The 13,083-nt window shown below is 41.7% G+C and overlaps 1 pseudogene across 1 annotated transcript in view; it reads left to right on the top strand.

Annotated features, from left to right (window-relative positions):
- Positions 1–13,083, top strand: part of LOC311242563 (caspase-3-like) — a 42,351-nt pseudogene that overhangs the window by 26,051 nt on the left and 3,217 nt on the right. The window contains exons 5-6 of the transcript XR_014620996.1: positions 454–629; positions 3,544–3,673. The product of XR_014620996.1 is annotated as a caspase-3-like (transcript). The remainder of the gene's footprint in view (positions 1–453; positions 630–3,543; positions 3,674–13,083) is intronic.

Genomic DNA, 13,083 nt, shown 5'->3' with positions numbered 1-13,083 from the left:
CCATAAAACGGCGCTATGGAAGAATACGTGAATTTGACTAAAAGCGTTGGCGTTGCTCGCCTGGACACGCTACTATTTCCAAATCAAATGTATATAATGAGTATTATGTTTCATCATGAATGCATGAACGGGGGGGGGGGGGGTCGTTTTTTGATGCTTTGATCATCACCAACGGCATACGTTCTGGAGTACGTTACACATGGTTGTTGCGATCGAGGTGAAATCATGGTTGGATCAAAGCAGGATTGATATAATTTAGTCCTTACCTTCACTAGGAGGTACCCCAAAAAGAATATTCCAATTGTCTGATCGTGATTTCCAGTATTGGTGTCCATCGTGTCGCCAACATAATCCACCACAACACATGCATCGGGGGCATTGGACGCGTTTCAAGAGATCTTTTTGTCTGTCTGTCTGTCTCTCTGTCTCTCTGTCTGTCTGTCTGTCTGTCAGTCTCTCAGGAGGACCACAGCAGCAGTGCGTCAGTAGTGTGTGTGCTGCTGAGTCATGGTGATGAGGGGGTGATCTACGGGACCGACGGCTTGATTGAACTGAAGAAGCTGACTAGTCTGTTCAGAGGAGACCTCTGTCGCTCCCTAGTGGGGAAACCCAAACTGTTCTTCATACAGGTGAGAGATTAAAGCTGTCGCCCCCTAGTGGGGAAACTCAAACTGTTCTTCATACAAGTCAAGTCAGTCAAGTCAAGAGTTTTATTCGTCACGGCTAGGGTTGGGCACCGAGAACCGGTTCTAATAGGAACCCGTTCCTAACTTCGGATGAGCTTCGGATCTTAGGTACGGATGAAGCACTGGGTCTTATGTACACTACTATACAATGCTATACTATACAATCTACAGTTATACTGTGTCTTTATGCTAGCTTGCTGTATCCATCTGTTTACTATACAAGAACCACTCCCGTTCTTGTTTTTAAAGTGACCTTTCATTGTGTAAAGTGATCGTTGAGTGTGAGTGTGTGTGTGTGTTCATGCTAAAGTGACTGCTAGTGTGTGAGCGTATACAGTGTGTGTGCTTGTGTGTGTGTGTGGAGAGTTCAGTGTTCAAGGCTCTGATGGCCTGGGGGAAGAAGCTGAGCCGAAGTCTCTCTGTCCTAGTTGCTGGTGTTTGCAGGCGTCTGCCTGACCTGAGCAGCATGAACAGGCTGTTGTTGGGGTGGTGAGGGTCTTTCATTATTCTGCAGGCTCTGGATTTGCACCTCTTGTTATATAAGACCTGCAGGGGTGGTAGTGCAATACCCGTAGTACATTCAGCTGAGCGCACCACTCTGTAGGGCCTTCTTGTCCTGTGCCGTGCTGTTTCCATACCAGGCAGTGATGTTTCCAGTCAGGATGCTCTCTACAGCTCCGGAGTAGAAGGACTGGAGTATCTTCCCCGATACTCTGAACTTCCTTAACACTTTGAGTGCCAAGAACAAGAAATCTCGTTATTTAATCATTATTCTTTTTATTAGCGATTTCCACCATTTTCATCAATCTAGCCTCATGTTACCAGTGGGGATCTGTCTGAGCTCGAACAGGGAAAATACCGCCCCTATCGTCTCTCCGGATGGTATTTCACCCCATTGGATTGGACTGAATGAAATGGATGGGGGGGAAAAAGAGTCCGGATTCTACATTGTACTTGTCAGGCATGTAACCGGAGACGATCCCACTCATTGCCCACCACCAGAACAGCGTGGAATATGTGTTGCCAGTACCCAGTGTTGGATCAATAAACGCGATCGATATTTGGAATGGCAATCAGGAATTGGAATAATCTTTTTGGAGAACATCTGATCTGAGGTAAGGAATCTATTTGACCAGTCTTGGGGATAATCGGAGCTCTTTTCACAGATATATCAATGTGTCCCATATGTGTGTGTGTGGCTGTGTGTGTGTGTGCTGATCAGGAAATAAGATAATCGATTTTTCAGCCCGCTTCTCTAGCGTGCATAAGTACACGCATACTATCGATAATCTAGCGTTTATTTGAAAACGATTCATAAATAGGCAGAAAAATGACGTGTTTTGTGTATTACGGTAAAGCGCGATTCCTGCAAAAAAAATTCTGGAAGTTTAAAAAAAAACAGCTTTTTTCAAAATGGTATAAAACGGAAATGAACCGATTAAATAAATTAAAAATTAAAAAAAAAAAATCTGTTTCAACAATGTTGACTGCAAACAAGTCATTTGATAAGCGACAGGCGTATTAGACACATAGCCATAATTTAAGATATAGTTTATGCGTTCGCAAATGTGCTCGCTCTCTCATTGAATAGAGCGTTGGCAATCCAGAGCCAACCCGTGCGCCCCCTGCTGGCACTCAAGTGTTAACTGTCTCAGGTGGTAGAGGTGCTGCTTCGCCTTCTTTACGACTGAGTCTATGTGTGTTGTCCATGTCAGCTCCTCTGAGATGTGGACCCCCAGGTACTTGAAGCTGCTCACCCTGTCCACGGTAGCCCTGTTTATCCTCAGTGGTGTGTGTGTCCCCTGCTGTGTTCTCCTAAAATCCACGATCAGCTCGTTGGTTTTACCAATGTTCAGGAGCAGGCTGTTGTACTGGCACCAGAGTTCGAGTACCTCAACCTCCTCCCGGTAGGCCTTCTCGTCGTTGTCCGAGATCAGCCCCACCACCACTATGTCGTCTGCAAACTTCACTATGGAGTTGGAGCTGAACTTGGCCACACAGTCATGTGTGTATAGTGAGCAGGGATGGGTACCTTTCACATTTGAACCGATACCGGTACCTGTGAATCGGTACCCAACGGTACCTTTTTTCTGTACTTTAGTCTCAAGACATTTTATTTACCTCAGTCGTAAAAAAAAGAAATCCAAACTTCAAATAACTACAATTTCGACAGTTTTCGGCTTGTCATTGCTCCGACTGCTTTGTTGTTGAATCAAGTCAAATCCTAGGTAAGCATATATTGTGCGTGTGAACGTTGACATGAAAAAAAAAAACGTATTTCTTTTTTTGTATCTCACTTGATTCGATACTCGGTAGTACCGACGTGTTTCGGTTCGGTACCTCAAAAGTACCGAATTCGGTACCCATCCCTAATAGTGAGTACAGCAGGGGGCTCAGAACACAGCCCTGTGGGGACCCGATGCTCAGGGTGATGGTGTTGGAGGTCTGACCCCCCACCCTGACCGCCTGGGGCCTTTCACTCAGAAAGTCCAGTATCCAGGCGCTCGGAGCAGAGCTCAGACCCAGCTCAATCAGAAATATGATTATAGAATATCAGGCATAAAATGGTTATGCGATTAAAATGTGATTAATTAGATTAATTAATTACAAATCCTGTAATTAATTAGATAAAAAAATGTAATCACCTGACAGCACTAATTATTATATGATTATTTATATATATATATACGAGTTGGACGGCAGATTCTAAAAAAGCGCTTTATAAATGCAGTCCATTTACTATGACTGTCTGTGTGTCCTGTCTGTCCTGTGTGTCCTGTCTGTGTGTCCTGTCTGTCTGTCCTGTGTCCTGTCTGTGTGTCCCGTGTGTCCTGTCTGTCTGTCCCGTGTGTCCTAGGCGTGTCGGGGTAAAGGTTTGGATGACGGCATAGAGACGGACAGCTTAGAGACGGACAGCATAGAGGACCAACCGACGGCGAGGATCCCTGTCGAGGCCGACTTCCTGTACGCCTACTCTACAGTCCCAGGTAACCATGGATACCAATGTTGTGTTTCCCGGGGGGGGAGATGTTGGCCATCTACTATTTAGTGGGAATTTTTTGAGTATGCTAGCTCAACACGGTTTGAAGTTTAAAGGACATGTGGGTTCCAAGTAGGGATGTTCGATGTTGGCTTTTTTACTGATATCTGATATACCGATATTGTCCAACTCTTAAATTCCGATACCGATATCAAATATATTTGTAAGGCCCGACAACACGCGTTAATGTCCCCATGGGCCGGACACGTCTTCTTTAACACATCCTGCGCCAAGAACGAGTTACGCCGTTTTTGGGATCAATATTTCATTTTTTCGCCATGGCATTCATAATTCATCCAGCCAACCTCCGGACTCCAGCGGGACCCTGTATGAGATTGCAACGCCTCAATACCGCCGCCTGGTGGATGGTCGGGCGAATTACACTCTCGCCAAAACCGGAAGTGCCGATCGGTGCGTTGAGGAAATCCCTCCGGCAGTGATATCTTGTTACGTGGCTCCAGACAAACACTATAGTGCATTTGGATCGCTTTCTAAACTTAATAATCGATATGATTTCGGCGTTTATTGCGCCATACAAACCGGAAATGGATGTAGGAGATCGGCATCAAATAATTGGGATCTTTTTCCTCCAGTCTCATCGGCGAACGGTAAGAGGACAGTAACGTTATTTTCAGCCCGATTGTTTATTAATTTCACTGCAAACCATCTGATCAATATATCAACCCATACTAAATAAAGCCGTTACTGACGATCAAGGAATTATAAACGACCCCCCCCCCCCCCCTTTCGTTCACACATGATGAAGCATAATGTATACCGATCATATACATTTGAATTTTTTAATATAGCGTGTATAGGAAAGAAACGCCAATCGATAATCTATCATATGCGTCAGGGCCTATAACTCTCGTTTTTGGAATTACTGCTATACTGTCTAAAAACATACTTATGTTCTAGACTGTATTAACACAACAATGTATGAATGAAAAAAATAACGTTCCCACATCCTGAATGATAGATAATCGATGTTGAATGGGCCATAGTAATGTCAATATAGCAATCAAATTAAAATGTTATAGCCCTGCAAAGAAGGTAAACATCTCCATAGGCTTTCAACGGTGGCAGACTGGGTATATTGATGGATATAACCCATGGCGCCCAATGTGTTAAACAAGTCAAGAAGAAACATCACAATAAGTCAAGAACAAAACAAAGAAGCTTCTATCCCCAGGCCATCAGAATGCTAAATGACAATAACACCATGCAACAACCATCAAATGCACTCACAGCACACACATCCACACGCACACACTCACTTTAAACAAACAACTCACTGCAGCACCCACTTTACCCACTTTAGAACACCTAAACACACTTTATATTTATTGGTAAAGAATTTGCACTACAACCCATACCTCATTACACCTTACTGTAAATTGTACCTAAATTGTACCTCATCCCATTTCTGCTTTGTACTGTATAGTATATTGTAACTCAGTTACTTCTACTCTGCATTGTAAATTGTATATATGTATATACTGAACACTTTTGTCTACGTACTTGACTTCTATTTTATACTTACTATACTTATTTTATACTTATCTATTTTTATCTAGCACAATCTCTGGAGCAAAACAGAAACAAGCATTTTATATAAAACTATTCTGTACTTCTGTATGACAACTAATAAAGAAACTTGAACTTGAAACTTGAAAACACCATAAAGTCCAAAAGATTTAAAATAAATGCAACACTCCCAGACATATCCCACGCGATGGTAAGGAAAAACTCGCTAAAACCTAGCAATAGCACCACAGGCAATGTGGAGGAGAGAAACCTTAGAAGGGCCATTCAAGGGGGGATATCCCTTCTTAGATGTCGGTGATAGTAGTGTTGCAGTAAAAACAGGCTAAACAGTTGGTAGGCATGCACTCACATGCGTGGTGAGACACAGATAAGTGCATGCAATAGCAACTGAACATTTTGAAAGATTAAAGATAGAGCTGATAGCGGATCTATTTGAGGCAAAGGGGCGGCGCAGAGAGGGTCGCATCCTCCTGGTCATCATCACGGGACGTCCGACACTCCAGTCATCACTCCAAGACAGCCACTCACAGGGAGACGGGACAGGCGTTAGACAGGGGGACAGGTGTTAGACAGTTTGCGTGATTGTGATGGGCGCACATAGCAATAGATACAAGTGGACGTGGTAAGCATATATGTGAATAGAATAGACATATGTAGTAAGCATATTATGTGAATAGAATAGAAGTACTTAAACCCAGCAATGAACTCCACGTTGACAGACCACGGACAGAAGACTGTAAGAAGCTGATCCATGGCCCCGGTGGTGCACGTAGAACAGTCTCTGCAATCTTGGCCAAGCCCCCGAGATATCCACCACCTTGGTCAGCACTACGAGACAACCACTCAGAGATGGGGGGGGGGGGGGGGGGGGGTTGGGGTCAGGGGTTAGAGAGTTCCCATGTTTGTAGTGGGCGGAGATGGAGCAATAAATACATGTAGTGAGCATATGCATTAGGGGTGTAACGGTACACAAAAACGACAGTACGGTACGTACCTCTGTTTTGAAGTCAAGGTTCGGTACGGGTTTTCGGTACAGTGGGGGAAAGTTTGGCTTTCCATGTTCCACTCGGGGGTGATGTAGTGTGCAGTAACTAATTGTACTTGTAGGGCTGTCAACAAATATTCTATATTGAAATTAATAATCAACTCAACGGTTAAGCTGCAATATGTAGCGCACGCAATTGGTTATAGCTCCGCTCCCGTTATCGTTAATTTCGTTTAAAAACCTTATTTGGACAATACCAAAAGAGACTAGACCACATCGTATGTATTGATAAGACCTTCTACTAACTATATCAAAAGACAACATGGTTAGGGGTGGGGAAAAGACGGGAAAGAAACAAGATACGGCAAAGCCAACGGCGCAGATTGAAACTCGGTCAAAGACAATGACAGGCGACGCTGTGGCAGATCCGTTGGTGAGCCCCGGCGCGGGGAATATAGAGGAGAATAAACAGGGACCAAGGACAACTGGCCCCGAGATGGAGACAACAGATGACAACATAGCAGGAACATCAGAAAAAAGCACCGTGAAGGAAAAAGCAGGCGATTTTGAGAAGATAATAGCACAATCATCCATCGGATCCCTCACTGCTCCAACAACATCAACTGACACAAGCAGTTCAGTTGCACAGCCCGACTTCAACTCTCTGACTACCCTGATAAAAGAACAGATGATCGCTTTCAAAGCACACGTAGAAGAACAGTTGGTCGCACACGCTGAACACATCGATACTAAATTCGAAGAGGTTATGAGAGCAGTCACTTTGCTGTCCGTGCGAATCACGACAGTGGAGATTTCGGTGACAGAAAACACAAAAGCAGTCAAGGCGAACGAAGGTATCATGACAGCGATGGGAGAAGAGATGGAAAAAGTTAAAGATGAATACCGGAGGGAAATAAAATTGCTTAAAAACGAAGTGATGGAGAGGCAACTAGAAACCCATCGTTACCACAGGCGGAATAACATCCGCATTGTGGGGCTTGATGAATCAGTGAACTGCGATGACATCAACTTTCCAAACGTGTTATCAACGATTTTGAATAACTCCGATCCAAACAAAGTGCCAGAAGTGGAACAAGTTTACAGAATTGGTTCCCAGGGGCAAAATAACAACGGGCCGAGAGTCATCGTTGTCACTCTACGGAAAACTACAACAAGGGATGAAATCATCAAATATGCTCGCAACCAACGTGGGATGCTGAAGTATGGTGATAAACCAATATTTATCTACGAAGATTTGAGCAGAGAGGCCATCATCCGACGTCAACCATACAAAGTTGTGATGCAAAAGCTGTACACAGCCGGCCACAAGCCAAGGCTAGCATATCCGGCGCTGTTATCATTCTTGGACAATAACGGCCGCAGGTCAGGTCCATATACACCCTTTTATGCTGAGGATTTCCTGATTCAAAATGCAGCAAATAACCCAAAGCATGACGGAAATGCCGGAACCAGTTAAGCCTCTCCCTAAATATATACCAGTGTAGGAATGACTTTATTGTGTTCATCAATGAGGTCATTCCACCAGTGTTGGAATAACATTGCTGTGTTCATCAAGTAGCAAACGATATGCAAGTCGTCTATAACAATGTTTACTGTGTATAATACGATTCATAATACATTATAATTTCAGTCTCTGGTCTCTGAGGGGTCAAATAAATATCAATACAAAAAGATCTATCTGGAATATTCTGGGTTTATCGCTCAAATGCCCTGGGTCTCTTAGATCATTCTGGAATGTAAAATAGTCTAGGCACTAGTATATTCTACAACCTTCTAGAATATAAGGCACCATGACAACGAAGTAAAGTAGTCTAGGCACTAGTATATTCTACAACCTTCTAGAATATAAGGCACCATGACAACGAAGCATACAACTCTAACAATAACATTCGGTGTGCATACACATAGCATATATAAATTAAATGAAGTGCAATCAGCCCTTAATAATACTTTAAAATTATCCACACATAAACGTATGGGCACAGCAAGGTTATTCTAACAATTTAAGTAATCACTCCATTAAAGGCACATTGAAGCGCTAAAAGGCGCTGCTTTTCTATCTTATCTAATCAGTTAAATCGGTTCTAGTGGCTTCTCCACGTTGATAATTATTTATCTCTTATTCCTTATCTATATTTTTCCATTGATTTTTATTTTATTAAATTTTTTCTTCTCATCACCCTATATTTTTAAACATAATTTAACTTACATTGTTCTTTTCCAATGTTCTTTACATTAAGGTGTCAATATTACTATATATTTTTTAAATATATTGTAACTTACATTATTCTTTTCCAATGTTCTTCACATTAAGTGTCAATACTGATCTACAATCTTTTCCTTTTTTTTTCCCTCGCACGTTGGTGGAGGGTTCAAAGGAATATGTCGATAAAGGTTTATTCTCTTTTTATTTTATTTTTTATTTTTATCTTTAGGTTAATTATCACAATACTTCATTACAGTAAGGGAAGGTGCAAGACCAAAAGCGACATTCTATTGCAATAGAATGGAAATGTTAGATCCTATGGCAATTAGCATAGGAAAATTAGGATTACAATGCTCAGGTTGGGCAATCCGGTGGACCATGGGAGAAAGTCAATCGCGGAGGATGTGTTCTTGGAACACAGGCATGTTCGACTTTCTGGGAGAGGGGAAAATAGGGGATTTTTATTTGTATATATATATGTTTTTAAGCTCAGCTCTCAACGGGACCTCATTAATTGGATGTGCATCTATTGTGGCTTCATACTCCAGAAACATTACCAAAAACTACACGAAAACATGCATAGACTATGGCTAGTTTGAATATAATGGTATGGAACACCGGTGGGATAAACAAACAACACAAGCGCAAAAGCGTGCTTACACTGATGAAAAAAGAACATGTGGACGTGGCACTATTAAGCGAAACGCACATTTTAGAGGGAGACATAAATACGTTAGCGGATAACATATACCATAATATTGGTCACTCTTCTTTTGCTACGAGAACTAGAGGGGTAGCCATAGTCGTCAGACGCAAATTAAATATCGAATTGAAAGGGGTATGGTCGGATGCTGAGGGGCGCATAACTATAGCTAGGATTATACACAATAACAGGAAAATTGCATTGGCAGCGGTATATGCCCCGAATTTGTACGAAGTGGGTTTCTTCACTTCACTAACAGGAGAAATGTTAAACCATCCCGAGTACTCATACATAATAGGTGCGGATTTTAATGCCATTTGGAACCCAAGGATGGACAAAACTTACCTTTCCTTCTCCAGCGAACAAAAGAATTCATCTAAAGCATTAAAAGATTGGTCGAAATCAACAGGAGTAACTGATTTATGGCGTTCACTTAACCCCATGACCCGCAAGTACTCCTGTCGTTCGGCGAGACACAACACACTATCCAGAATTGATTACGTCTTTGCATCCCCGAGAATATTTGATAAATACGAAGTGGAAATGACACCCAATGCGCTATCAGATCACTGCTACTTAATCCTGAAAGCAACATTTGGTACATTATCTACCCGGGCCCCAAGATGGCGTTTTAATTCGATGCTGCTTAACAACAAGGAATTCATTACACAAATTAAAGAAGCTCTCACAGTATTCCTACAAGTTAATACTAACTCGGTGCAAGATCCCAGAATATTATGGATGTCGGTAAAGAGTATGATCAAGGATTTCTCGGATAGATTTACCTCCATATTGCGCAAAAATCAAAACACAAAACTGTCGGAAAAGGAAACGCTTTACTCAACGCTTTTTAATTCTTTAAAATACAACAACTCTACTAGACTAGATAACCAAGTTAACATTCTAAAGACCGAGATCAAAGCAATGTACAGACAAAAATCGGAATTGCAAATACGCAGCACTAGACAACAGCAGTACTTCCAAGGTTCTAAACCTAGTCACCTATTAGCCATGCGACTAAGAATTAATGCAAAATTTGCAGATATAACTGCCATTAGGAAACAACAAGCTCTAGTAACAGAACCCAAAATAATAAACGATACATTCAAAGAATTCTACTCCGATTTATATAACTCAGAAACGACCTTTGATCAGGACAAATTAGACACATATCTTAATCAAATTACTCTCCCTAAACTTACAGATGAAGACGCTAAACAGTTAGAAGTACCGATCACATTAGAAGAACTCAAGAAGGCCATATCCGGAATGAAAAACGGCAAAGCTCCGGGAATTGACGGTATCCCATCAGAAATGTACATTTCTTGCTGGGACATATTTGGACCCTTATTACTAAATATGATCTTATACTCAGTCAAAGAGGGAAGCTTCATCGAACACCAAAATACCGCACTCATTTCAGTTCTTCACAAAAAAGACAAAGACCCCACTGAATGCGGTAGTTACCGTCCTTTAAGCCTCCTCGGAACCGATGTCAAACTGTACTCTAAGATATTAGCCATCAGATTGCAAAAGCATATGACGTCTTTAGTTCATACGGACCAAACAGGCTTCATAAAAGGTCGCCTGATCAATGATAACATAAGGCGAATACTGCACGTACTAGATACAGACAAAGAGGACATCACACCTAAGGCGATACTATCCCTGGATGCTATGAAAGCATTTGACAGGTTGGAATGGTCGTTTCTATGGGCAGTATTGGAAAGGATGGGGTTAGGAAAAGGTTTCATTGATATGATTAAAGTACTATACAAGGACCCATCGGCCATGATTACAACAGGCACAATCATCTCCAAAATCTTTCCGGTATCACGCTCTGCCAGACAGGGTTGCCCTCTTAGTCCCGGACTATTCAATTTATCATTAGAGCCTTTAGCACAATATATAAGACAATCCCAATCCATAGAACCAATCGTAATCAAGGGCACACAACAAAAAATTAGTTTATATGCGGACGACGTAATATTGTTCATGCAAAACCCCAACACCACATTGCCTCATCTGCTCAAGTTGATTGAGAACTTTGGTGATCTATCGGGATTTAAGATAAATTGGCCGAAGTCGGCTTTCCTTCCACTTAACACCCCTGCAAAAAAAGGTATAACCCTCCCAGGTGCGATACCGATGGTAAAACATTTCAGATGCTTGGGAGTGGAAATATTCCCCACCATAAGACAAACGGTGAAGCACAATTACACAAAAATACAGAACAAAATCAAGGACGACCTGGACAGGTGGGCAAAACTTAAAAACTCAGTACAGGCAAGGGTATCAATAGTTAAGATGGATGTATTACCAAGAATCAATTTCTTCAGCTCAATGCTTCCGTTACCTCCTCCAGAGGGCTACTGGAAAAGATTACAAACCTCCACATACAAATTTATTTGGAATAACAAACCGCCTCGCATAAAAAGATCCACCGCACAGAGAAGTAAAGCAGACGGTGGCATGGCAGTCCCAGATTTTTTACAATATTTTAATGCCTTCACATTAAGACCATTGAAGAAGATATGGTTTGACCCCGAGGCTTTGGTATCTTGGAGAGAATTAGAAGAAAACATAGTAGCCCCACAGAGATTGAAAGACATAGCATACACTAAACTTTCAATCAAGCATTGTGAGCGAGAATTTGGCCCAATAATAACCCATGCAATCAGGACATGGCGGGAAACTCAAAGGAAATTTCCTAACAATCAAGTATGGCATAATCACACTCCCATATTCAATAACAATGCTCTCTTAATGGGAAAACGACCTATAAGATTCCCTGTATGGGAAGAAAGAGGCATACACTCATTAGGGGATATTTTTAATAACAAGGGCCTCTGTAGTTATGTCGAAATATGCATAAAGTTTAACCTCACCGAGTCCACATGGCTTTTTTACATACAGTTAAAACTTTGTATGAGATCTCACGGTGTTCCATTACACATACCAATTGAACACCACAGATACCACAAATTTTTCTATGACAGAAATACATTGGGAGGTTTTGTATCAGGTTTTTATTCACAATTACTAACGTCCTCGTACGAAACCCTTCAACTAGACAATGTCTGGAGGAGGGATATACCAGACCTGGAAAATGACTTTGATTGGCAAGGAGCCTGGGCAAATGTCCGACTTACATCAAGGAACCCGGATCATCAACAAATCAATCTGAACTATATTCACAGGACATACTTGACTCCTATAAGGCTGTGCAAAATGGGGCTTATACAAAACTCCAAATGCTCCCAATGTACAAATGGGGACGAAGGAACATTATGCACATGTATTGGGACTGCCCACCAGTTAAGGCATTCTGGGAAGATGTGTCCCAACAATTATCAATACTCATATTTTGGAATATACCTGTACACCCCGCGGTATTGCTATTGAATGATGTTTTTGAGTTTGCAGTGAACCCACAACTAAAAAGATTGGTTTTATCGGGTATCACAGTAGCTAAAAAACTGATTGCATCACGTTGGTTTCAACCGGAAAAAATGTGCCGGAAAGTGTGGTTTCTTACATATCTTGATGTGATATATCAAGAAATATCAACAGCAAGAATTCTAGGGCTCAATGAATCCAAAATGTTAATGTGGTTAGAAGTGGTGGAGAGAATAAAAGCTAGCCTATAATGGTGATGTCTGGTTAGGAGTGAGGGATAATAGAGGTACTATCCAAGAGGGGGTCCGGGGAGGGGGGGATTTGAGCTGGAGCATATGTGTGTAGGGTTTTAGAAAATAGGTATTCGGGGTATATTATATACTAACATTTATATAATTGTAACTTCGCTGGATATACACGGTATACGGTTAAAATGTTATTATTGACTATTTTTGTTTTATCCTGTTTCTGTACTTGCATATATTTTAACCACCC

The sequence above is a fragment of the Notolepis coatsorum genome (genome assembly GCF_963971535.1).
Source record: "Notolepis coatsorum genome assembly, chromosome: 16".
NCBI classification, from domain to species: domain Eukaryota; kingdom Metazoa; phylum Chordata; class Actinopteri; order Aulopiformes; family Paralepididae; genus Notolepis; species Notolepis coatsorum.
The sequence above is the reverse complement of the archived record's forward strand: the minus strand, read 5'-3'. Positions and strand labels throughout refer to the sequence as shown.